This window comes from Tachysurus fulvidraco, chromosome 20 (genome assembly GCF_022655615.1).
Source record: "Tachysurus fulvidraco isolate hzauxx_2018 chromosome 20, HZAU_PFXX_2.0, whole genome shotgun sequence".
Classification (NCBI taxonomy): domain Eukaryota; kingdom Metazoa; phylum Chordata; class Actinopteri; order Siluriformes; family Bagridae; genus Tachysurus; species Tachysurus fulvidraco.
In genome coordinates, this window is record NC_062537.1 from 12,293,479 (window position 1) to 12,320,390 (window position 26,912).

Genomic DNA, 26,912 nt, shown 5'->3' on the forward strand with positions numbered 1-26,912 from the left:
TCTCTCCATCTCTGTCTCTCTCTTGCATACTACTGTAGCATGTTTTTGAGAGTTGTGCAGAAATCTGAGAACCTGGAGAAAACCCACACAAACACAGGGAGCATATGACATTCACAGATGGTAACCTAAGCTCAGGAGCATACAGAAAACCATGCAGAGGTGAGGCTGCATTTTATTTTCTTCAAATTTTAATAACTCTCTTTTCAATATATAAACATATATTTTAGTTTAGACTCTTTTGTTCTTTGTAGTCTATGGTAGAATCCTGTTCCGTGATGCATACATCTGAAAAATCCAGTAAAATAATTAACCAAAATTAATCTTGTAAACTAGGGGGCATGGTGGCTTAGTGGTTAGCACGTTCGCCTCACACCTCCAGGGTTGGGGGTTCGATTCCCGCCTCCGCCTTGTGTGTGTGGAGTTTGCATGTTCTCCCCGTGCCTCGGGGGTTTCCTCCGGGTACTCCGGCAAGCAAGACATGCATGGTAGGTTGATTGGCATCTCTGGAAAAATTGTCTGTAGCGTGTGATTGTGTGAGTGAATGAGAGTGTGTGTGCCCTGCGATGGGTTGGCACTCCGTCCTGGGGATATCCTTGGCTTGTTGCCCGATGAAATACCAGAGTAATCGGACAAAGACAAAAACACACAAACTAGCAGATATGAAAATAATTAAAAGCTAATAATCAAACTTTGTATAAATTGAATATTGGCCTCTTTTTAATTCTAAAACAAGTAAAAAAAATGTTTTATTATTAATTTGATTAAATGTATACAAAGTTGACCTACATGTAGTGGAAAGCCAGTGAAAGTCAGAGCATTTTGGAATCACTCTACATCACAGCTATGTTGACTCAACTGATGGGCATTGCATGAATGACGAATCAATTCCATCTGTATCTCCATCGACACAGATTTCATCATAATGCAGGATATACTGTGAGCCCACAAAATACCCACAAACTGTTCCAGTACCATATTTCCTGTTTTTTAATGACTACTTGGACTGAAATCAGATCATGAATCTGTTGCTCTGTAATACTTGGAGTATACATTATACACACACATGCACACACAGTATCTTACTGTACGTGCACTTCAATTGCATATTACATTGTCTATTATTCAGTGTTTTGTTATTCACAGAAGAAGTTCAAGGAGATTCTGTTGAATGCATATGAATTAAGGATCGGTGTTACTTTGAACCTCAGATCTGCTAGCTGGAACATAATCTCAAAACATAAATAAGAACATAGAAACGCAATCCCATACAACCTTGGACCATCTGAATGCCTGATATGGGAATAACCAGTGTTTAACTTAATTGCTTTTGATTCCTTTCAATTCTCTTCATTGAAACTACATATTCCTTACTTGTTTTTAATACAGATTATCATTATTACACTGACTCTGGGTAATGCAAGTAGGTGTGTTGTGTTCTTGAAAATCTCAGCAGGGAAAAATATGCCTTGCACTATAATTCATATGAAGAGACATCATCTATAATACAACTTATTAGGTTGTAAAATAAACCTGACTAGTCAAGAAAATTATAAGGAAACACATATGTGCAGAATATATGATTACTGTTCAGAAACAGGATTCAATATGTAAGGGGGGGGAAAGAATCCATGATGTGTGGATAAAACATTACATAAAACATCACATCCCAGAGTGTTTCTTCTTCTTTTACCACAAACATTTGCTAATGATTAAGATTTTTATTTCTCACAGGGCATGTTATATTTTTTATCTACATATATTTGTATTTAATGTTGCAAAGCATCTATTTAACTCCATTTGTCAGAATTCTCAGCCAAATACATAATGTAGTGTTTTGTACAGCCACCTGTACAGTATTGTGTATAGCATACTGTATAGTGTCTATAGGTTCCTGTACAATGATTGGTTCATTTATAGTGATGTGGATATTGAATAGTGATGCATTTGCCGCTGTTTCATGTCAAATGTATCACCAGGCCTTGGAGTAACTATATTTTATTCTTCACTCAACACACTTGACATAATTTAGATTTTGATATTATGTGAAGCGAATAAGATAGAATGAATGCTTTAAAATATATTTCTGATTTACCTTGCAGCCAGTACTACTACTAAATCCCTGCTGTTACAGAACATTAATCAACACCTTCTGACATATCAGATTTGATAATTCAGCAATGCTGTTATATAAATAGCTGTATTTAATCCTTTTATTGTGCCATAGACTTGACTCTGTGAGTAGACTCTGTCTTTCTCTCTATTTCTCTCTCTCCTTTTTTCCCCTTTGATGCTGGTTATACAGTTTAAATACAGAAATTAGTAATACGGGATAGATTTATTCATTTCTCAAGCAATCTCTTTCTTCTTCAGCTGGGTTTTCAAAAACCTCCTTTATCACCTTTGATGCTGAATGCAGATATTTGTGTTACCCTTGAAGGCAGGGAAAATAAAGCCTTTCTCAAATGACAAACATTTATTAATTTTGTGTACCACTTATCCTTATCAGAGTCACAAGGAAAATGGATCCTGTCCCAGGGACAGGGTGCCAACCCATAACAGGGCATAATTCCACACATACTCACACACTAAGGACAATGAGGAGATATCTTTGGCCTAGGGAGGAAAACCTTCACCCTCCCAATGAAAATGTGAGAAAATGAAAATTTGTAATTTTTTAATTGATTAAATTTAATTGGTCAGTGGGTAAATTTTGAATATTTATATTCAAATAAATCCCAACTTATTACTTTCTTTGCTTTTAAATGATAAAAAATTAGTAACATGAATTCTGCAATAACTCATTAACAGTAAAAAACATTTTATCATGGCACGGTGGCTTAGTGGTTAGCACGTTTGCCTCACACCTCCAGGGTCGGGGTTTGATTCCCGTCTCCGCCTTGTGTGTGTGTGTGGAGTTTGCATGTTCTCCCCGTGCCTCTGGGGTTTCCTCCGGGTTTCCTCCCCCGGTCCAAAGACATGCATGGTAGGTTGATTGGCATATCTGGAAAATTGTCCGTAGTCCGTGAGTGTGTGAGTGAATGAGAGTGTGTGTGTGCCCTGTGATGGGTTGGCACTCCGTCCAGGGTGTATCCTGCCTCGATGCCCGATGACGCCTGAGAGGCACAGGCTCCCCATGACCCGAGAAGTTCGGATAAGCGGTAGAAAATGAATGAATGAATGTTGTCATCAAGCTGTATGAATGTTGCCCAAAATCAAATGCAATTTCATGACGTTTGGAATGCTTGTTTGTTCCACTAAATACACTTGGAGTAGATACATTAAGGTGAAGTTTATCATGGCTTTCTCTACAGTACTGCACTGCATATGCTGCTGAAGCCATGCACTAGACAACACAATTAATTCAATTGTGATTTTGAAGCATTCAGGGGCAGTGTAGAATTTAATGCATAACTGCTAAACAAGAGGGGTAATGACTGACCCTGTACAATTAGTCCAATTTCAATCTTTCCGGTTTGCAGAATTTAAGGTGCAAAATCTGCAATTGGTTATCCTGGGTTCCTCAACAAATACAAATGTAAACATTCACGCATAACATACGACAATACTGACTAGAAGATAAGGTTACATGTTATGAGTTGTATGTGGTTTTGATTTTTCCATTAGCAAGCACATTAACAAAACAATTTTGGTAAACATAGCAATTAATTGAAAACTGAAAAGTACATTTTGAGATTTATGGTGTATATGGTCTGCTTAAATGCTTATTGATTCCTGTTTGCAGGAAATTATATTATTTTTAAGTATACACTTGCTGTACCATTGTTTATCCTTTAAATGTGATTTTGTGATTTTATCTAACAAATTGAAAAGTTTCATGATTCTTTCTGTCCAGCCTCCAGATTTAGAGGGCTAAGGTCGAATCTCAACCGAACATCAGGACTGAAAAGACTACCTTTGGTGATGTTAGGCATAAAATACCAGTGTATACTGCATATATGTGTGAATGTATCTCTAAGTATATATGTACAGTATATATACACAGTACACCATGTATAGTACATACTAACTGATATAGTTTGATCAGTGTTATAGCCTTTTTATGGCCAGGTGATTATTGCATGTCGACATTTTGCTTTACATAAAAACCTTGACGTTAAAGTAAATGCCTCTTTTAAAGCTCAGTGCCCACTGCTGCCCTATAGTTGAAAAAGGAAAGTGTTTCAGTCTTGAGCTACAGCACATTATCTTCATCAGTCTGCAGTTCAGGACCCTGTAAGAACACAAACTGTCTGAATCAGACACTGGCAATCACTGAGACAAGTTCACTTAGGAAGATACTGCATGTCACAGACTTTGCAACAGCAGTCATGAAATAAATTATGATTTTTCAAATTGCAATAATGAGATTTTTTTTTTCCAGACATATGATTTTCAGGGAATTATTTTCAAGCAAATACTTCAGTCCTCAGATGCTCTGTACATCTAATGCTTTCTAATTATGTGCCACATAAAATCTACCCATCACGACCATAGCTTGTAAAGTGCGTTTGACTCATATGATGTTTTGAGGTTTAAGCTATCTGACAATGATAAAGCAAATATCTGACTATTTTAAACCTTTTGTCCTTTATTATAGCTAATGTGCAATACATGGTACTGAATATTGTTGCTAAAAATACTAGACTGCAGCCACTTATGCAAGTCTGGAAAATATTTTAAACAGTGTAAAATGTGTAAATTTAAACTTAGCCTGTGACAAAATTGTTCAGATCGATATGTTTGCCCATTCTTCCTGCTTCCAACATGTCAACTTTGAGAGATGACAGTTCATTTGCTGCCTAATAGCTCCCACACTTACATATATATATATATATATATTTTGCATTTTAGTTTCTAATTTTTCTGTTTTAAGATAAGATAAGATATACCTTTATTCATCCCACAATGGGGAAATTATATTTATACAAAATAATAATAGCTATAGCAAAAATATTTATACAAAATAATATCCATTTTTAGCCAATCTTTATTCTCTGTGGTATCATTTTTACTCCTCCTGTCTCCTACTTTGGAAGGGGGAGAAGACAGAAGTGTACTGCTGCTTCGAGCTATCATAGCTTACCTTCCTCCCTCTCCAGGGCCTCTCTAACCTTTTTCCCTTTTCTCTCACCAATTACTGTCCCGCTTACCCTCCTTCTCTTTTCAAAATGCAAATTTCATTTGATTCACCACTTTGCCTTTCTGTAGCTCTGTCTTTCTGTGCTTTAAAGCATTAACACCCTAAGAGATGGGGGTGGAATGGTAAAGTTAATGGAACAAGAATAATAATTGGGTAATTAGGAGCTAGTGGTTAGTGAGGAGAACACAGAGCACCTTAGGAGCACCATTTTGTGCCTCCCTCTAGCATTGCCTAAGGCAGCACCACTAACTCTCCTAGCACAATTTTTCCAATTGTTTCTTTATTTTCCTTCCTTTTTTCTTTTCTGACCCTTCCTCTCTTTCTACCTCTCCTGTATACCCTCTCTCATTATTACCTTTCCTTACTTACCCCAAAGCCATGCTGGTGTTAATGAAAGCAGCTTTCGGAACTGTCTCTCCCCTAATGTTCAAATTGGTGCAGTTTCTGCCCATCTGTCCATGTGATTAATCAATAGGGCAACGTGCTGCACACACAGAGTTGGAAATTGAAGCTTTTATATTCACTAAGCAATTTGCCTCTAGAACTTGCCCTGTTGAATACATTTCTTTCATTTAATTCATTTATGTTTTTTTTATGTAAAATTGATGAAGTTTCAGGGTCTGTAAAGCTCTGCAAAGGGTGTTATCATTTTGCCATATCTATAGCAATCTACTATCACTTTTACCCTTTTATCTGGATTTCTTATTATGCTGTTTTGCTGTATCATTCATTAAAAAGTCTACATTTTTATTTTACATCCAGTGTTTTGAAGTTTCGATTAAAACTGGCATCCTCTTGCTAGTTCACATAGATCAAGGCCTAAGAGTACCCAAGGGGGTTAGTATAATATAAAGACATAGCACAAGCATTTTATAACAAATAGTGCTAACTAAAATATTGCTTTCTTCAGTCTTTATTTAAACAGTCAATGATTTACTTGTTTGGACATCCAGTGGTGGTTCATTACACAATTTGGGTGTCATAAAATGACAAAAGCGCATTCTTTTTTTTCACCATAGTCTTGAAAAAGATCAGAAGGGGGCCCAGCATTGAGTCTTGTGGGACACCAGTAAGATAGACATTGATCATGGAGCAGATGGATGTGGTTCACTGGTTGATAAGCTGTTGGTTTTTATACAAAATATAGTTTTGGAATATTCCCCAAAACATCTACATTAGTATCATTAGACCATTAATAGATTTACCCACCAATTTTAGCAAAATTTACATGGACTTGGATGCTTTTCTTTAAGGGAAAGGACATTTATCAACTCACTTGAACCCTTATACCAGAGATATCAAGAGATTGTTGTGACATGCAGGGAGTGCCATGTACTTTCCACATATCCCTGCATTTTATTTAATGTTGCTGACAGTATCTTGGCAGCCTCATTCATGCTATTTCTTCCTGTCTTTTTGTCAAATTTTGAAGGGACATCCTGTTTGTGGTAATGTTAGTGCGGCTCCCATTTTTTACATGTCGATGTTCGCCTCCCTGGTGTTCTATGGTACATGTAATGTTTTGGAAATTTTTGTATCTTTCTCCTTATCAATAGCTTTAAACAATGAGATCCCACACATGCTTTGTATACTCTTTGCAGCTATGGCTTCCTTTGGCTTCCTATGGTGATGGTTAATCCTGTTGTGCACACCAGGTGATTTTATGTTTTATTTTTGGAATATTTCTGTTTGCTTTGCAATTGATTTTGGTAGTTGCTCTATCACATTAAAGTTGAAAAAAGATTCAAGGTCATGTTTTATCTATTTTATTGACAATGGGCTGTTTTCAGTGTTGAGTGATGTGCAGACAGAACTTAATACAAAAATAGGGCATATCTGTATTCAAACCTGAGATGTAATTACAGACATCATTACAGTTGCATCTGTTTTGGATGATTCTGGACATGAACCTAAGCCCTAACCTCAGTCGAAGAGCCCTTTTAAGTCTAAAACCACTGTTTGAAAGTTTGATAAAATTACAATATCTCATCTTCTGATTAATCTTCATAGTACTTTTTTATTTTAAATTGATTTTTTTGCTTTGATGTTACATTTATTACATTTGACAGGGAAGATAATTAATTGTTTTATGCCAGTAGATTGATTAGATTATTATATTATTTCCTATCTGCATAAAGTAGTGACACAGTGTGCTGACACAGTACAAGGGAGAATAAGAAAATGGCATCAACATATCCACAATTAAGATAACATAATTTGTACTAACTCTCAATTATTTATTTCATTACCGCATACATTCTTCCAAAGAACTCAAAGTCCTCACTTGCTCACCACTGAGTTGATGAAAGCACAGCTTTGCCACCAAGAGGCAACAGTACTCCCAGATTTCTCATTCACATCTTTCTTTGATGGTTCTTTCATTTTACAGTTAAGTACAAAAGAAAAATCTACATGCTACATTATAGATGTACTCGGCGCGTACATTTTATTCATTTCAGCTGCACAAAAGAAAACCTCAGAGTTGCTTTTAGTAGAGTTGCTTTTTAAAAGTAGTTTTAGTGGGAAAATGTAGCTTCAATGGAGCTAGCTACTGTTTCTTAGTGAAGCTAGCTACTTTATCATAAGAGTAGTTCAGCAGTAGCATAGCAGTAAAAGCTTCCTCTGCAAAGCACATCCCTTATTATACAGTCAATACCATAAATCTTTTTTTTAAAGACTCTAACTTTCAAAAAATTTTGATTTATGATTTAAGGTTCTGTGTAAATATTTCTGATGTTGGTGACAGCTTGGCAGTTTCACAGTACAATAACAATTAAAATCATCTCCCTGATGTTACACCAGGCAGTGACATACATGGTTGCAAAGAATTCAGCATTTTATAGATGATACAATTGTTCTGTACTTTTGTATGATGAATTTTTTATGAACTGGTGAGATGAGTTTAAAGTGCAGGACATCATCTATTTTGTCTCATCCATACTGTATAAGAAGCAAAGACTATATATAGTCCTATATTCTTTTTAAATAAGTGTTCTCCACAGTTTAATACCTTGGCAACACAGACATAGATCCATCGCTGCTATATGTGATTCTACATGAATAGACTACTCTTTGCCAGACTGCTAATTTCTCTCTGTCTCACTCTTGTTTGTCTGTCGCTGTCCCCCACATCTCACTCCATCTCTCAAGCCGTCTGTCTACTATTTTCTTATTCTGTCATTATTCATTGCCATTTTCTCATCATCCTTTTTTTTCTAGTTTGCATTCACTGGTGGGTTACTGGGCTGTGACAGGAAACAGCTACGCATGCCTGTTTCATGAAATTAAAACGTCTCATGCACAAAATCAATATCCCTGATTAAGAACAGAAGGAGAAAAAAACAAAAAGAAAAGGTCCACTATCCATAATGAAACCTCACCAAAACCTAATGAAATCATTAGAAGGCATCTATAAAGAGCCCATCTGTTCTGTATCCTCTGGCTTATTCATTTCTCTAAATGAAATCAATACACTTATTAGCATTGCAGTTTGATCTCTGTTGTGGAAATAGGAACGGAGTGACTGGGAAGTTGGAGCTGACTGATTTTAATGGCATTTGCCAAATTGTTTTTAATAGTTTGTGCGCATAGGCATCTCTATCTCTCTCTCTCTCTCTCTCTATCTATCTCTCTCTCTCTCTCTCTCTGCCGGTGTGTGTGTGCTCTGATCAATGTTTGTGCATGAATGTGTGCATGTGTGTAGGACAGTGCTCTGAGAAATGTGGGTTAATTGGGCCAATGCACCTACTGACAGTAATTACCATTAGTGGCACTACAAAATTGGATTAATGTCCTTTTTGCCCCTTGAAAACCCTTGCTTGTCACAAACAGTATTTATTTAGCACATATTCTTATTTGAATAATTTGCTTAAGCAAATTACCGTAAATTGTAACCACTCACTACTAAACCAATTTTTCATGCTTGCATATTGCAAAAATATTTTTTGCTTTTAAAAGGGCAGAAAGAAGCAAAAACAAAGAATTCAGATGGAAGAAAATAGCATTGTAGGTTTGTTTATCAGGAATTTAGAGCACTCTTTTCAGATGGTACACGAGTGAGTCTTATTGGGAAACAGCATGTGTGGTAGTTAAGTTAATGGCATAACGTCTGCTATGTCTGCTTTATGCCTTCCATTTTCCCTTTAAACATTAGGGTTAGGATAAAGAACAGGGTGATTACTGCAGGCATGGGGTGTTTATTGAGGAAAACAAGGAATAACACTCAGTTTTGTGGTTTCCAAGTACCTCAGCTCAGTTTAGTTTCCAGTAGCTCATAGTGGTGTAAACATTGTTGTTCTCCAAGTGATAATGTACTATGAACATTCTTTTACATCATTGACATAGATTTTTCGATGGATGTGTCAATCTCTTATGTGTTATACACTGTTGAATTAAATAGGACTTTAAATTGATCAAATAAATAAAAAAAAAAAAATCTCCACACATTTTACTGTTTATTATCATAGTCATTTCCTTGAGTCGCCGAGGTTATGGAATATATGTATAGATATGTATCTTTATTATGGCATCTGTCCAACTTTATGTTGCCAAGTATCTGACCATAGCCAGTCTGCCATCTGCTGGATCTTTAACCAATTACAACATTGGTGAGTTTATAGTGAGTGAGCAGGTGAAAAAGCACAACATTTTCATTCTATGTCCACACTGCACCACTCATGTAATGTGTCAAATGAATATTTGAGAAATAACATAGGTAAATTGTCCCGAAATGTGTTTTACCTTTCAAATAATTAAATAAACATACTAAGTGAAACTTATTATACTATTAAAAAAAACAAGTTGCAGTTTCCATCCTTCTGACTGTCTGCTGTCACTGTGTGCTCGTCTTATTCTTAAACATGATCTTAATTAACTAAGTAGTCTAATAATTAGGTAGATAACTCCCTTACCTACCAATCTGAACTGCACTGAGAGACATTGTGGTTAAGCGTATCTTGCCAGGGGACACACAGGGGCCAATGTCTACCCATCTGAGTGTCTGGTGAATCTGTGATTTTCTACATTAAGAGCATCCAGCAACATTATCTGAACTACATACATGTTGTGGTTTGTATTCCAGTCCAGACACTAATTCAGCAGTTATTTCTGTTTCCACCCACCTACAATAATTTATTATGTTCTCAGCTGTTCACATTTCCACAAACATAAATAAATAAGTCCTTTAAAATCTGTTAAAAAAGTTTTTTTTTTACTTTTTAATGAACACATGTAATAGACAGACAAGAGTGCTCAAAACAGACACGAATAATATTTGCCTGGTGAAAAAAGCCAATTAACTTGCATGAGCAAAGATGCACTTTTGCACAAAATAAATAAATAAATAAATAAATAAATAAATAAAATTTATTCCAATTTCTAACTAGTAATTTATGGTTCATGTCAGCTTCATCTCAAATGTTTTCAAAAACATTTTTCCACTTGCCTTTTTCTTTAGATCTTCAAAAGTATTCATTAAAGAAATCACAAAGGTGTCTCTTTCATCAAGCCAATGACTGCATGCTATATATCAATCAAACAGGGTCTGTTTAGCATCCAGTCATTTCAGTTTAGCTTTCACAAAAACCTTACCTTCTCTTGCTACACAGTATAAATAATGCTTCTGCTATCCATGTGCCTGCTTTGGAAAAACAACCACACTGCAGTTTTAAACTTGAAGATGAGCACCTGACCCTACCTTAGTAAAAGGTTTCAATATGCTGGGGTTAGCAAAGATATGAATAATATGTAATAATAATATGTCACATCTGTGTTTACATTTCTAATACCAGTTTAGGTCTAGCATTAGTACCAGTATCTGACATAAGAGTCTAGACAGCAAATCAAGTTCTAAGTAATAGTAAATACTGGTTTATTTGCATTACATTTTACTCCTGATTAATGCATTATCAGACTTAGTACTGCAAATTACCAGCAGCCAGAGATTGTTTGGCCAGGCATAGTTGTGTAAATGTCAGTTTTATATATAATAAATATAAAAAAAATAATAGTTACCTAAATGCATTACTTTTTGTTTCTTAATCCTTATGGTACATTTAAAAGTAGCAACTTTCTTACTTCCACTTCAGTATATTTTCTGGCTGGATTCTTGCACTTTTTAGGAAGATTTTGACATATATTTTCAGTATAAGTAAAATGTCTCCATATTTTTCTCCCCTGATAGCATGTATGTAAATAGGTTGGAACTGCCTACTGTACTGTATCTGCTGTAGCCTCTTAAAGCAAGTTTCCTGAAGGTAAGCCACCGTGCTTTAGCATTCAAATTCTTCTGCATCTTTAAAGTTTTGTTGTTGTTTTCTAGTTGTTGTTTTCCAGCTGGTTTTTCTGAAAGCCCTCAAGGTCAAAGCATGCCGTGACAATAGCTTTGATGTGTTTCTTTGTTTATGTCTCTTTCTTTCTCATTGCTTTGGCAGAGTCTGGCAGCTATTGACTATGCTGCAGATTATTTTATTGGATTTTGACATCCCATGCAGAGATTCTTCTCAGTTACCTTGAATCACTGTGCATGTCTTCTAAATCAAAGAAACTCATGTTTGTTTGTTTTATTAGATTTTCAGAATATACAGAATGCATAGGATTCAATTCAATTACATTACATTTGTATGCATTTGTATACAATTTTTAACAATTCACTTTGTCATAAAGCAGCTTTACAGAAATTATTACTTTTGAAATATTATCACAGCAAGTTAGAGAAGTTTGCAAGGAAAAATCCATGAGATGACATTAGGAAGATATAAGTTAGAAGCTTTTAGGTGATGTGTATATAAATCTGAAACATTTACACCTTACCAAATATTATAGACAACTAATTTCAAAAATTCTATGAAAATATATTTATTCTTCTTGAAAAATGAAAAATAGAAATTGGAACTGAGAATTCTTAAAGCCCTGTGTTTATATTCATATGAACCATTAACCATAACCGTGGAGTATGACCTGACAAAGAAATTCAATGTTGAACATAGGTGAGGAAATCATAGTCTAAAACATTTTATCCTGTCAAGGTCATGGTAGATCTGGATGAGGCACACACACCAATTCACATACTCATTTATACCTAAAGACAATGTACCTTACCCAGTCCATCTACTGGTATGTTTCCAATAAGGCAAGACAATAAAGAACCCAGAGGAAACACACAGATATGGGTCATACAGAAAATCCATAGAGAAAGTAAAGCAAGCTCATGATTGAAGCAGGAGCCTTGGAGCTTTGAGTAAGAAAAGCTACCCACTTGACCATGCAGAACTTGTTAATGACATATATTCAGTGTGTTGTTTTAGTGCTGCAGGATTGTAAATCTCCTGAATAGTAAACTTGTAAAGTGACTAAAAATCTGTTTATATTGCATCACTACTTTTGCTTTTGCTCATGAACAACCAGCCATTATAATTTGGGACAAGGGCAATGAGATAATAACACTTAGTGTGTAAACAGACACTTTATTACCACTCCAGACACATTTAGATTACAAAACTTAACAGCTTTAATAGAGTATAGGTCTATTCCTATTTTGTTTAGTGTTTCCCCTTTGTATGTTCTCTAGCTTGTCTTGGACTTGACCTTTTCTAACACCATATGGCGTTTATATCCCTTCTCTTAAATAGATCTTGTAATGTTTCCCTTTTTATTAGTTGTTATACAAATAATCACTTTTTTCTTTTTAGACCAATTTTAGAAGTTTGCTTACACTGTTTTACTACATTATTACTGTATCTAATATATCCACAAATTAGCTTTAATGACCTTCAGTGAAAAGAGCATAGCTGAAGGTGGGCACTGGTTGAATTTCTGAAAAAAGAGCTTGTTTTTCTCTGCAGTGAAGCCTCAGGCATATTCGTATGTAGGCGGAGACTCCTCTTAGCGCAAGTGAAATAGTGAAAAGATTGCTGGTGAACAACACATGCAAGACTCACCAACTGTTTCAGCCATTCCACCATGCTGGATAGTTTCCTCTGCAGAGGAGGCGAGTACTGCTTTTATCTGTGAGAGGAGGTGGGTGGTGCCGAGGGGGATCCAAACCATGCTGTCTTCCTTCTGCTGCTCTAGATGGAGAAAAGGAAATATCTAGGAAAGAAAGTAATGCTTAAACACAAAGCTGAAATCCATCAAGTAAAATAATGAAAATGTAAGAAATAAAGTTAGTCTAAATTAAATTACAGGCTCATATTTTTATTGATAGAAAGAGAGATGTCCAGGGAACACTGATTGATTGACTCTTGCTTGAGGCCTTGTTCTATCAATTGGACGTCTTTCTTCAACTTTCACTCAAACGTCTACTCTGATCATCACACGTGAGATATATCTATAGCTGAGTAAGGGGCAGGGAGTTGCAGAGTGGGTACTGGGAGAAGGGATATCTGTTGATGAGTATCTGATATGACTCTCTCTCACAATCTCTTAATCTACCACAGATAGGTACTTTGAGTTATACTAACAACTTTTATACATTGAAACAAGCATTATAATGAACAGTACCACCATAAACAGTTGTTGTTGGTAGAATAACAAGATGTTGTTTAGCAATGATGCATTGCTAAGGCTTTCAAACTCAGAGTCTGCCATTCTGTAAAACTCTCTGTTGCTCTCTCTCTCTCCCACTTTCTCTTTCTCCTAATCATCCTTCTATTCATAAATAGGTAGTTGGGAAAAGTGGGACTGTATAAACCAGGGTTGTCTAATCTTATCCAGAAGAGTCGATGTGCGTGTGGATTTTCATTTGAACCAAACAGAAGGAACACTTGCGTCTATTGAAAGCCAAGACCAAGTGATTAAATAGGCAGAATCAGATGTGGCTCCTGCTTGATGATCCTTCAATGAAAATCTGGCCCTTTGTGGATAAGATCGGACACTCCTGACCACTGAAGTACTGCCTTAAAATGTGTCTGTTAAGGTAACAACATTCAGTAGCAAAACACAAATATTCTCCATCACCTAAATGTACATATTTAATTTGCATTTGTTTTGGCCTTGAGGAATGAAATCTGTAATCCCAGATTTGTTGCTATGACTAAGTCAGCTCTGTTCAGAAGGAAGTTGCCCCAGAACAAACAGAGAACTTCAGAAGTTTTATAGTTCTTGAAAATGGGGACTATCTATTCTGGTCCTTTTTTAAATGACAATTAGCTCTTTAGTGATTCATAGGAGTGGAATCCTGAGTGATACAGTGACCTTAAAAATACTGCAGCATGTCTAGCCAGGCAATAACTCTAACCCATCATGAGCCATATGATGACCTTCCTAAGACTGTACACTCCACCTGCAAAGTCAACAGCCCACTCCAGTAACAAGTGTTAATGTAATCATGAGCCACTCTTATACCACCAAAAAGTCTGGGACAGAAGGAGAGAACAAGATAGTAGCCTCTCAAGGGAAGTGATCTTAACCTTCGGCTATACACTGGGATTTCTGAATCTCATGTCTGTCCCTTTGTAAGGCCTGAGCTGAATAATACTGCTTCACTATATGTATTTGCCTGGAGCAGGCCCAGAGCACTGACCTTCACATCTAGTCATGGCTTATGAAAACCATCTCGTATACACCTCCAGGACTCAAGTCTAGCCATTCTGGCTGCCATGGAAACTCCAGAGTCGTAGTCTTGTTACAAGACCAATCTGGTCTGGGTCCTCTGTACCTGCTCATGGAATTCTGATTCTTTTCTGCTGTTGGATTCCCATTGCTGGTAGTACAGAGGCTTGTGGCGCTTAACACTTTTCAAACAGAAGTCCAAGAGATGATTGCAAAATGTTGCTCAAATTGCTCATGAGGCTTAAACACTACTTCTGCAAGTGTGCTGTGAGACCAAAGACTGCAATTTGGGTCGGTTATGGATAAAGGGCTTCTGATTGCAGGTATTTCTAGCTCAAATAGGCTAGTAATTATCGAAAATGATTGATTGAGATTAATTAAAAGAAAACTATATTGGATGTTCTGAATAAGCATATGTGACAAATTTCACACAAATGAATAACCCATAAAAATCCAGTTGGACTGGTAGGAATCAAATTGCATTCCACAGAGTCCACAGTAATTATGCAATATAACTAAAATTCCAGAAAATTTGAGTTTTTCATGACACAAATTCCAACACTGGTCTTGGAGTACACTCTGCCTTACACATTTAAAAACACATGTTTCCAATGCTTGTAATATAACTGATTGGACTAATCAGCTAATTATCAGCCTATTCTTAGTTGAACAGGTTGTGTTATAGAAGAGAAAAATCAATACCTCTATCTAACACACATTCCTGATAAGCAAGGCTGCTTTAACTTCTTGGGTGACTTTTAATAATCAGGAACACACACTATAACCCATAAAATATATCCTCAGCTTTGAGGAAATTTGGCCTTTAGAGGCTACTAAAGATAAACCAGCAGCCACTAGTACAAGCTTCCAGTGCCACAGCATTTGAAAATTTCTATTGTCTAAATAAAATATTTGCATGCATATTTTTACATTTTTATACATGAATAGAAATGCTATGATGAAACCTTAATTATCTTTTGATCCCAAATGGTCTGCACACTACATCTGCACTGGGTAATGAAGTTTCTGCAGTTTGTGGATCTAAGTATATCCTGAAAGAATAGTACAGAAAGCATCCACACTAATGGAAGATGAGCAGCAAAAGCTCTAGTGCAGAGCAAACATTAATTAAATGAATAGTTGCCATGACAGCAGACTCCACATCTAGAAATGGCAAATAAAGCCACTTTTATGTAATTGTGTGACTGAGGTGATGTTTGTAGCTGCAGAGTTGGCCAGACATTAGAAAAAGAAAACAAACAGATATGTGCGAAGCTTGGAGGTTGGTTGGCGGGTAAGCATTAAACCAGCACTGAGTGAGGGCAAACCATTCAGGCAAAAATAATATATCTGACGTGTCCAGCTGGAAGGATCTTGGCCTGTAAAAATGACTGCTTACTCACAGGAAGAAAGGGGGGCAATAGTTATAGGAACTTATAGCACAACAGCAAATGAATGTGAGCAATACACCTGCCTCTATTTTCAGTGGAACATGAATGAAAGGAACATATTTATGAGAAGCTATATTTAAAATTGTACAAATAGAATTTTGTTTCATTTTAAACAAATGGAGACATCCATAAAGGTGAACAATAAGGTTACCTATTTTTATTTATATTTTAACCTATACCTTAAGCTACAGAAAAGTTACCTTTCTACCTCAGTAGTCTAACTTTCCAAGCAATAGCCTTTATAGTCACTTATAGGAGGTTAATTTAAATATGTCATAGTGTTTTATTGCCTAAAATTATATCAAATTATCTTCTTCTGCTTTCTGCTTTTCCTGTCAGTGAAACATCTGTTTCCACCTAACTCTATCCTTGGCATCCACTACTTTCGCAACAATTCCATCTCCAACATCCTTCTACCAATATACTGTAACTGCTCGGACTCCTCTGTAAATGTCCAAACCATCGAAATCTAGCCTCTCTGACCTTGTTTCCAAAACAGCCAACCTGAGCCTTCCCTCTGATGTGCTCATCCCTAATCCTGTCCTCGTCCTCATCATGCCTACAGAAAACCTCAACATCCTCATCTCTGCTACCTCCATCTCTGCCTCAAGTCTTTTCCTAAATGCTTCATTTTCTAAAACATACAGCATAGCTGGTCTCACTACTGTCTTATATGCCTTTCCTAATTATATTAATTATATAAAATTACTGCCACATTATAAATACTACATTACTACCTTTGTCTCATAACCTAAAGACATTTTAAAATTAAAAGCTTTAAATGCCTGCAAACAAAACTGGCAAAAAAAGTCATCTGTTACGTTTCCAAAATGACTTGGCATGTTGCCCTACTGCTGACTTGTATAAAATTGAATATATGATATGTTATTAACGTTGTAGAGATACAGATATTGTTATTTGCATTTGGGCTGAAAACTCTTTACAGTTTTTCATCTTTAAAAAGTGTAGTCCCAACAAAATCTACTCACATGAAACTATAGCTTCAAAGCTTCTAAGTGATTGAGTAGAGCATTTGCAGAAGGAAAAAAAAAAGGTTCGGGGGGAAAGTCAGACAAAATAAAACACGTGTGTGTTTTGAGAGAGTGTGTGCTGAAGCAAAAGGACACCTTTCCTGACTAATGGATGCTGCAGTGGAAGATTAGAAAGGCATTGGCTGACAGTGCTCAGGATGACAGTCTCAGCACTAGAGTAGCTCACAGAACCCACATGCTCATGGGGCTTTAATTAAATTTGCAAAGGGTGCCACTTTGTTCATGTGGAGGCAAAATGCTTCATTTGTAAGCCAAGGAAGTATTGGATCCTGTTTCTGAAGCACTGCTTCAAGAATTTCAAATGGAGGCTTATACAGTATATAAAGTCTGAACAAATTTACCTTTCCCTGACCTACCTTTCCTGTTAGAATCTTCAGTGTTTTCAATGAGTTCCCACAATTATACCATAGTCATTTGTTTGTTTTGTTCAGGGTTTTTTTTTTGTATTCATTCCTTTCTCCTGTGTTGTTTTGTGCTTTACAACAGCAACAAAAATGTCTTTAATTCTGCCTTTAGATACATTCAGGATCGAGGCCTTGAATTATGTACTTCTGTTCAATGAATGTCTTCATACTTGAAAGGAGGGTTGTGTGTTCTGATACTTGAAACTAAAGCAAATAACGGCGCAAATACCCAGAGTTTCTGTCTCTAACTTTGTTTTATGTTCATTACGAGTTTTCATTTGCATAATTTTCGTTCTTGTTTATGATTTTTCAGTCTTACTTCACAATCAAAAAGCTCCAGCTATGACAGCAGCATAAATAGATTTTCTTTTTATTTCACTTTTTTCTTTCTTTCAGATAACAGCAAATATGTTTGGTGCGTTATTTGTAATATTTGTATATAGATAAAGTTATTAATTATGCTGCCTTCCAGATTACATTGCAGTTAAATAATAAATGAAATTAAATTCTCAATGAATATTATTAAAATGCACTTTCTGAATTAATTCTTTAATTTGAAGGCATACACATACATATAAAGTGAACACTGTAGGACAGCCATGTCCAATCTTATCCACCGGTGTGGGTGCAGGTTTTCATTCCAACCAAGCAGAAGCCACACCAGAGTCTACTAAAAGCCAAGAACAACTGATTAAACAGGTGGAATCAGGTGTGGCTTCTGCCACATTCATTTGGCCTTGATCATTTTTGTGTTAGTCAGTCATTAGTTTACTTATAAGTGAACAGATAAAAGATCTAGACTGGTTTAAATGTGGTAATTACATTTTGAAACTGTTATCTTGTAAAATGAAGTCCAAAGGGCTGTGACTGCCAATGATGAAAGCTATCAATAGACTGGGAAAATCTAAATGAATCCTTCAAAGAGATAACAAAAAGGGTAGCCAAAATCAACTGCTGAGCTCAAGAACACCAAAAGGCCATAACAGAGCATAAAAGACAATCAAAGATTCTTTCCCTTCATAACTGTTTGCCAAATCAAGAACACCCTCCAGGAGGCACCCTTCATTAGAAGGCTTCATGGGATTAAAAACAGAGAGTCTACCACAACATGTAAATGATTGGTAAGCCTCGAAATTAGAAAGAAAAAGCATACATAGGGACAGAGAAAAAGTGATGGGAAGAGAAGACTGTAGAGAAAGGAAAGGTCTGAAGCATACCACCTCATGACTTATGACTGCTAATGGAACTGATTTGATTTATTATTGATAATGTGACTGCAGATAAAATCAGTAGGATAAATTCTGCCATGTATAGGACTATATTGCTCTGATTCAGCCAAAAAAATACAAAATCCATTGGCTGGCACTTCACAGTACAGATGAGAAATTACATAAAGTAACATTTAAAAACCATTTATAATGTTTTGTAAAGGTTTGTAATATGTTTTGACCAAGGCAATTGCCTGACCTGATGAAGTAAAGGCATAATGGTCCAAGAATAAGCAGGAACTAAAGGAAACACTGTGACTTCAGTCAGTCATTAATTGCAAAGGAAGTTGCAACCGAGTAACAAGTATTAAAAATGACAATTTAATTAATGATTATGTTAGTTGTTTAAATTATTTTTGGTCACTACAAAGTGTTGTAATTCTTAAACCTACAGCTGGTTTTGATGTACTTTTTTTTTTGGTAATTTTCAGCTGAAAGTCTAAAGTTCATGGTACCTGTAATTATTCAATTGCAACTCCAATAAGCTGTGGTACACAGGTAAAATAGCAATAACTCTGTCTGGACCTGGCTGTATATATTAAAGTAAACAAAGTAGAAAATATGTATAGCTATTTTTCAATGGAAATTTTTTCTTCTTTTTTGTAGTGTGGCTATATTTTATGTGTTCTTAGATATGCCTCTCAGAAAAACACAAAGGTATAAATCAAACTGACTCTGTGTGTGAAAACTGCATCCATGTCAGTGTGTAACATTTAATACGGTCATATCCACTTGGAGTCAAAGATTTTTTTTTAATGAAACTGCTACATTTACTTCAGTCTTTTTCCATTTACAGAAACATCTTTGAAGCATGTATAAACTCTGACACTGGTAAACCTATACTGTGTTTTAGAATCCTTTTCAGAAAAGCACAAAATAAAGCATGACTGTAAAAGTGAGCATTTTATACAACTGAGCCCCCAGAGCATTTTATACAACTGAGGGCAGCTTGTTGGACCTGGGAATCAGACTTGCAACCTTCTGTGCAGTAGTCATTTAACACCTTAACTACTGGGCTACCTCTTCCCCCAAGGGATGAGCTTGGTCAAATGGTGATTAAAGATGCTGGAGAATATTGTTTGTCAGAAACTCGAACACTTGTACTGTGAACAACATGAACAAGAATCATAAAGAAATAAATCAAACTTACTGCATTTGATAGTGTTGTTAATAGGACTAAAATAATTTAAACAAGAGTCAAAAAAGAAATCAATATTTGCTCTGGTCAAACCAGTATGTATCTGAAACACAATCAAGAAACAGGATGATTATAATGTCCAACAAAATTGTTGTTTAACACTTACAAAATATTGTAGGATTTAAGAATATATTCTATCCTTTAGTACATTTGAGCTACCGTTATTTGTAATTACTAGACTCTTTTATAATTACTAGAACAAAAAAGGCAAGTATTCTTGACACAATTCTGCAGAACTTACCAGTCTGTGAACATTCTTCTGAGACAAGAGAAGCTGTTGCCTATTTTTGCTGCTCATCTAACACCATGGGTAATTTGAATGCTTCTAGAGCTGATATAAAAAGTACACTGTAAAATTTGTAAATAATTTATTGTGCATTATTCTTCAAGTACATTTTTTGGTAGGCTAATAGGCTAGTAGGCTAGTTTACGCTTATCAAAAGAAGTATAATTCATAACTGCTAACTGTGAAAAGGTTTAAAGTATGGGAGAACAGTGATGATTCAGTCTGCACTGCTGAAATATTTGTCAGCTTTCTTTTTAATGACAGCCTCAGCTTTCTCAGCTGCATCAAACAAAAGCTTCTTTTAATAGAGAAGGCAAATTAAAGACATTGACTAATCTTGGCTTGTCTGCTGTGTAGTCCAACAGAATTGTACATGTGACATTACCGTTACAGTAAAATATGTATTCAGCCATTATCAGTAACCCTTTTATATTGGTCAGGGTCATAGTAAATACTGAGCCTTTCCCAGAAACACAGGATCACAGCCTGAATGGGAAGCCAATCCATCACAGGGTACAATAAACATACACATTCAAACCTAGGTGCAATTTAGAATCTAAATAGCAACAAATACAGCTTAGAAATAAGATTAAATTTGTCTACATATCTATATATATAAAAAATAAAATTTTTATAATCAATTTACTAATGTTGGCTTCCTCATTTACATTAGAAAAATAATACTTTCATAGCTAGTTGGCTATGTATGTTTTTTAGAGCATACAGAGAATGAAAAGTGCAGGAATATTAGGGAGCAATGAGATGGCCAGTACGAATGGCAGAGATATCCAGTGTCCTGTGAGAATCTTTTGTGAACCCACTGATGAGTTGGCTAGTTTGCCAATAACCTTACTGCCTTTGATAGTGTTGTTAATAGGACTAAAATAATTTAAAGAAATTAAACAAAAATATAGTTTAATCACATTTTTTTAATCTAATAGTTTAGTCTAATCTGTTCATGAAGGCCAAACCATAATATAAAGGATGACAGTTTTCTTGCTTAAACATCCATACGGCCTTCACTTAGACATACTGTAGTGTGTTGCTAACTCTGACTCTGCTTAAACTCCACCATCGGAAAGCCATTTTATCTCAGACATTGAAAGCGAGTCAAGGCCATTTTTGTCTCTGGCTTAAAACTGACACAGAGCTCAAAGAGCATCTAATCTTTACCTTGCAGCTAGTTACACATGAAAAAGACAGAGTGAAAGAAAATTGTTCATTTCATATTCATGAGTTCGTTTCGAGAGCTTTTAATGCAAAATCCCACTCAGGCTTTGCTAGGATCTCTGGTACCATGCTTGGTGATCAAAATAATATTGCAATGCATCAGATCAGATTATAGATTATAGAAGGTTTTAAAAGAATATAAAATAGAGAGAGTGTGTGTGTGTGTGTGTGTGTGTGTGTGTGTGTGATCAGAAACACATTTTTACAGCTTAATATTTAACGAATAAAAAATTCATCCTGTGTGATTTGGTACTGACTACTGACTCATTGTTCACGTTTCAAATATAAAGTCATATCTTTCAGTGCTAGATATTTTTAATCACAAGACTAAAGTTTCAAAGCTGACCTTATGAACTTATAAGCTGTAGCATAAAGAATCAGTAAGGCCATGTGTGCACTGAAGAGTGCACAAGGAAAGAGCTGTACGAACATGCTTCTGAAACAAGATGATCGACAGGTCAGGGTTTTTTCAAAACAAAGTCCTAGTTGCCATGGACATGTTGCTTTCATGGTTCTCATAGTGTATGTTCTGACTCCTATTGATGTGGTCATGTGGAACCGATTTCAGGCCAGCTGTTGTTTTTGTCATTGAGCATTACACAGCTGTGGTTCGAAGTGTCTGACTGCTGTCCAATCATGTCAGGATTTCTGTCACTCTTCGACCCATGATGAGCTCCAAACTGCTCTCTCACATTGCTCACATCATAGAGCCATGAAGGCCTACATTGATCTTACCTTTTTCAGCTTTTGATCTAGTCATCAACCACTAGTCAGAGGTGAGATGTACACATTTCTATAGTCTATTAAAGCTCTTCTTTTCACAAAATGATGTATTTTATCCTCTCAGATACTAAGTGTACTGTGGTAAAATTAATAGAATTACACTGAAAAGGTGAAAATTTTATAGTAGAGATATAAGTACAATTATCAGATTGAACAAATAATGTATTCCAAACAAATACAATTGGAGGTATTTTTTTTTTTTAAATTGCACACATACCCAAAAGTTCCAGTGTTCTCCTGGTTGTGACTAAAATTTGTGCATCAGGACAAAATGTGCTCAAGTAGGAGATTTAAAAAAACAAAAAAATAACTAAAAAGTGCTAGGGAAAAAGCTTAGGTCATTTTGCGTTGTTTGGGAGAGGTACATGCCCAGTTACAGTAGCTCTCGAGGGAGCCCGCTGCATGCATTGCGAGAGGTTTCATCTGCATAAGCTCCGATACTGCTTCACTGTATTATAGCCAAGCGTCTGTGCCTTGAGGTTTAGATCCCACGTTTGCCGAGGCACCACGTTGACTTTCATCTTAGGATTCGCATGTTGAGTTGGCAGAAGCGGAACAAGAGATGGGGGTCTCCACTTTTCTCTTGCTCTCTCCATTTGGGAGCTTGCCTGGCAATTTTTCCCATCATCCCGGAAGATAGTATGTTGTTGTCTGCATCGGGCTCAGAGGAGCTCAATGTAGGCTTCAAGGGGCTTTCTTCTTTTGATCTGCCACCACAATCAGTGGTGTTTGAGGAGCTCCTTCAGGTGGTAACATGTGCTGTTGCTTAATTAAATTTTAATTGGCCTGAAGAGCAATTAATTGTTGCCTGTCCTAAGCTAGCTACCACTTTCTGACTTCAGGCAACATGGCACCTCCAACAGGCAGATGACATATTTCCCTGACCTCCATCCTAAGATATGAAGGTCCTGGGGGAATTACTATTCAGCTTGTATGCCATTGAAATACACCTGTGGCTTAATTTAACAGGGATCAAGGACAGAGGACATCCTAAGTTTACATAAGGGCCTGTTTGGTGATGCAGTAAGTGCTGTCGGCAACATCCACCAGGATGTGAAGTGCCAGTCCACGGCATACAGGAAATTTATCCCCCACCACAATATGGCTGTCTTCCAGCTGTACCCAGCCCCTTCCTAGATCACACAGAGCAGAGAGAATGGCAAGTTTTGTGGCCCGAGCCCCCAGTCAAAGGCTACGGAGGCTACTCAGCATGCCTAGGCCCAAACCTGCCAGGAAAGAGAAGACCTTAGGTCTGTCATATCCACCAGGCTAAGAAGGAATCCTGACACCAGAGTTCCAGGGTTCCTAGGAGTGTCCTTCAAGGGGAAGAATCCCCTACTTCCTGCCCTGCCAACTCTGGCATTTTGGGGTTAAGTGGGATCTTCCCTTGCTTCCTTTCCTTGTACAGATCTATACACTGGGTCAGCAGGTGCCAACATGCTGTTTCAGGGTGCCAGGAAGATAAGTGTGAAGTTGACTCCTTTGACAGACAATCTGGCAGTGTGGGAACGTCTGCCAGGTGTGTCTCAGTGGGTCCTAGATAATTTAGTAAAGGGGTACAGGATCCAGTTCACATCCCATCCTCCTCCGTTTCAGGGTGTGTTGCCCACAGTCGTTGGCAAACACCAGGCTACATTCCTCCAAGAGGAACTTCTCAGTTCTGAGTAAAGGGGGCATAAAAAAGATTTCCCACCCATATTGGGACTCGAGCTTTTAAAACCAGTATTTTGAAGTTCCCAAGAAAGATGGAGATCAGGTCTGAGAAAAGGTTTGTAACAATATGCCTCAAAGATGCCTATTTTCACCATGGCATCCTGACAGAGCACAGGAAGTTTCTCATGTTCACTTTCGGGGGAATTTGCCTCTCTTTGCGTGTCCAAGGCTGTCCTGCACCCCAGGATAGCCGGTTGTTTTTGATAATTTTGTCCTCCGCCCCATGAGTCAGCAGAAAAGGGGAGACTGCACTTGCTTTGCATGATAAGGGCCCCGAGAACTTATGCCACTCAGCTTACTCCACTAGGGTTATTTCCTCTTCAAGTGCCCTGGCCTGGGGTGTTACCCTCAAAGAGATTTGTTCTGTGGTAGGCTGGTCCTCTTCACACATCTTTATCAGATTCTATAACCTGGGCCAGGACCCCACCCAAGAGTCCCAGGTCCTTCAGGGCTGTTAATATTCTGTTCCCGGTCTGCTCATGCTCTCTAACGGTCTCTGGCACAGTCATCAAATGGTGTGTGGCAGCAAGGGTATTGATGTTCCCACATCGAAAGGACACTACACCAGGTCTTTTCCAAGCCATTAAATTGCAGTGTGTGCAAGCAGAGCTTCAAACAGAAATTCCTCAAAGAAGCATTCCCATAGAATCAGCCTTGACACAGCATCTTGTTCCCTTTTCAGGGAACCGAGTTACATACTTACTCTGGTCCATGTAGTTTGATTTTCTATGATTAGATTGTATTTTGGTTTTGTTCGCTCTGCTGACTGTCTGTTTTGGTTTCACTGTTTCTGCTATTTTCTGAACTGATTTGGATTCAGTGCTATTTACTCTGTTAAACTCTGCAAATGGATTCAAAACTTCCTGCTTCTGATGAATTATTACAATATGATAGTAAATCCATAGGCAGGTACAAACAGAAATAAAAGAAAAAAAATCAATCAGTTCTGCTGGCTTTTCAAACACTTATATTAAAAAAATCAAATAAAAAGAAAAAAAGAAAAAGAAAGGAATTAGGCTTCAACATCACATCCACTTTAGGTTTAAATCAAAATAGAGATAGAGCTTTTGTAAGTGCTAAATAGACACAGATACGACCACTGTGGACCTTTATAGGACATTTACTTATTAGAAAAATTAAACCGTGAAACCAGCGAGCTCTGTAGTTTGCTTTCTGGCACCATTAAGAAAACTGACTTTATAAACTCGTGTTCAAACACATGAATAATTTAAACATCTCTTAATGTATGGGCATGGGGAAAGTGGTGGACGCCTCTTATCACTGTGTCTGTATTCAGAATGAGGGCTATAGAGATGCACCTTGGAGGGACATAATGGGCTTTGGAGAGAAAGACAAAGTGTCTCACCATCTCAACTCTGCTTAATTATGGAATCAGAGCTGTCACTGTGCTTTGTGTGAACGTCTTCTCTACTCTCCGCTCTTAATCTCTGCCCTGTCTTCTTCAAGCTGACACATAATATGACTCTATCAGAAATATTCACACTATTTTTTCCCTGCACACATGAAGTTCAAGAGAAAGCTGGGGGATTTGATAACTCTGATTGCACTCCCAGACTCTTCTTTCCCTTTGTTTATTCTCTATGCTTTTTATTTTTTTATTTATTTATTTATTGCTTTTTGCTACAAAGTCTTTTAGTCAGTTTTGAACTCGGAGTTTTTTAATCAGTGATGCAGTAGCGTCTTCATCCAAGCAACCCTTGTTAGTGCAAAGTTAAGGGTAATTAAAGGTAGCAATTAGAAACAGAACACTTTGAAATTCAGGAAATTATGCTGGAAAGCAGCTATTTACTTTGTCACAAAAAAACAACTTGTGATATTGCTTGCAAAGCAGCTTTTGTTAGTGCCCTATTATTGGCTCTACTACTTTTTTTCTCCTCTTACAATTACTCATTTAGCTGATGTAGGTTCATTTGGAAAAGAAGCTGTACATAGAAAATAAAGAGCAATGACTGAACACAATTATTACATGGGTGAAGTTTTGGGAATGGACATAACCCTATTAGAGTTCTGTACTTCCGTTATTAATATTAAATATTTATTCTTGTAAAGGATTGCATCAATCACAAACTTGTCACTTCTCAAAAACTAATTTAATTGGAATAATATACAGTAAAGTGCATCACTCAGGCTCCCTGTACTGCACAAACCACAAAAAGTATTAAGATAACTGCAGAGAGAATTTGAGAGAATTAACCGGTAGTTAATTTTATCCTACACTTTTCTCTGTCATTGTAATATGAATAATGGAGTGAGTGTTAAAGTGTATGAGGTGTTGAAATAGCATCTGGCACAAACAGTATTTGCTCTGTGAGATTTTTGCCCAAAGTTGAAGCTAATTAATGACTGAATGGATTTTAACTATGAATTGAAAAAAAAAATCTAATTAAAATCACCATTACAGTCAGTAGTCACAAAGCAGTAAGTTAAATAATTAATTATGTAATGCTTGAAAATTTAAATTAAAAAGTGAAATTAGTAACGATGAAGTACATGGTTTACATTTTGTTCCATATTTAATAACATACACAAGTCATGAAATGGTAGTTGTATATATACTGATGTATGTTTTATAAGAAGCCTTAATAAGAAGGCTATAAAAATATGACCATGATGTGTGAAGTAAATTTTTGTGTAGTCAGTTTTTCATCAGTGGTGTAGCAGGTAGCGTTGCCACCTCACAGCTCCAAGTTTTGCAAGTTCTATCCTGAGATCAGGTTACTGCCTGTTTGGTGCTTCATATTTTCTCTCTGTGTTTGTATGTGTTTCTTTTGGGTTCTCTGGTTTCCTACCACTGTCCAAAAATGAAGGTATGTAGTT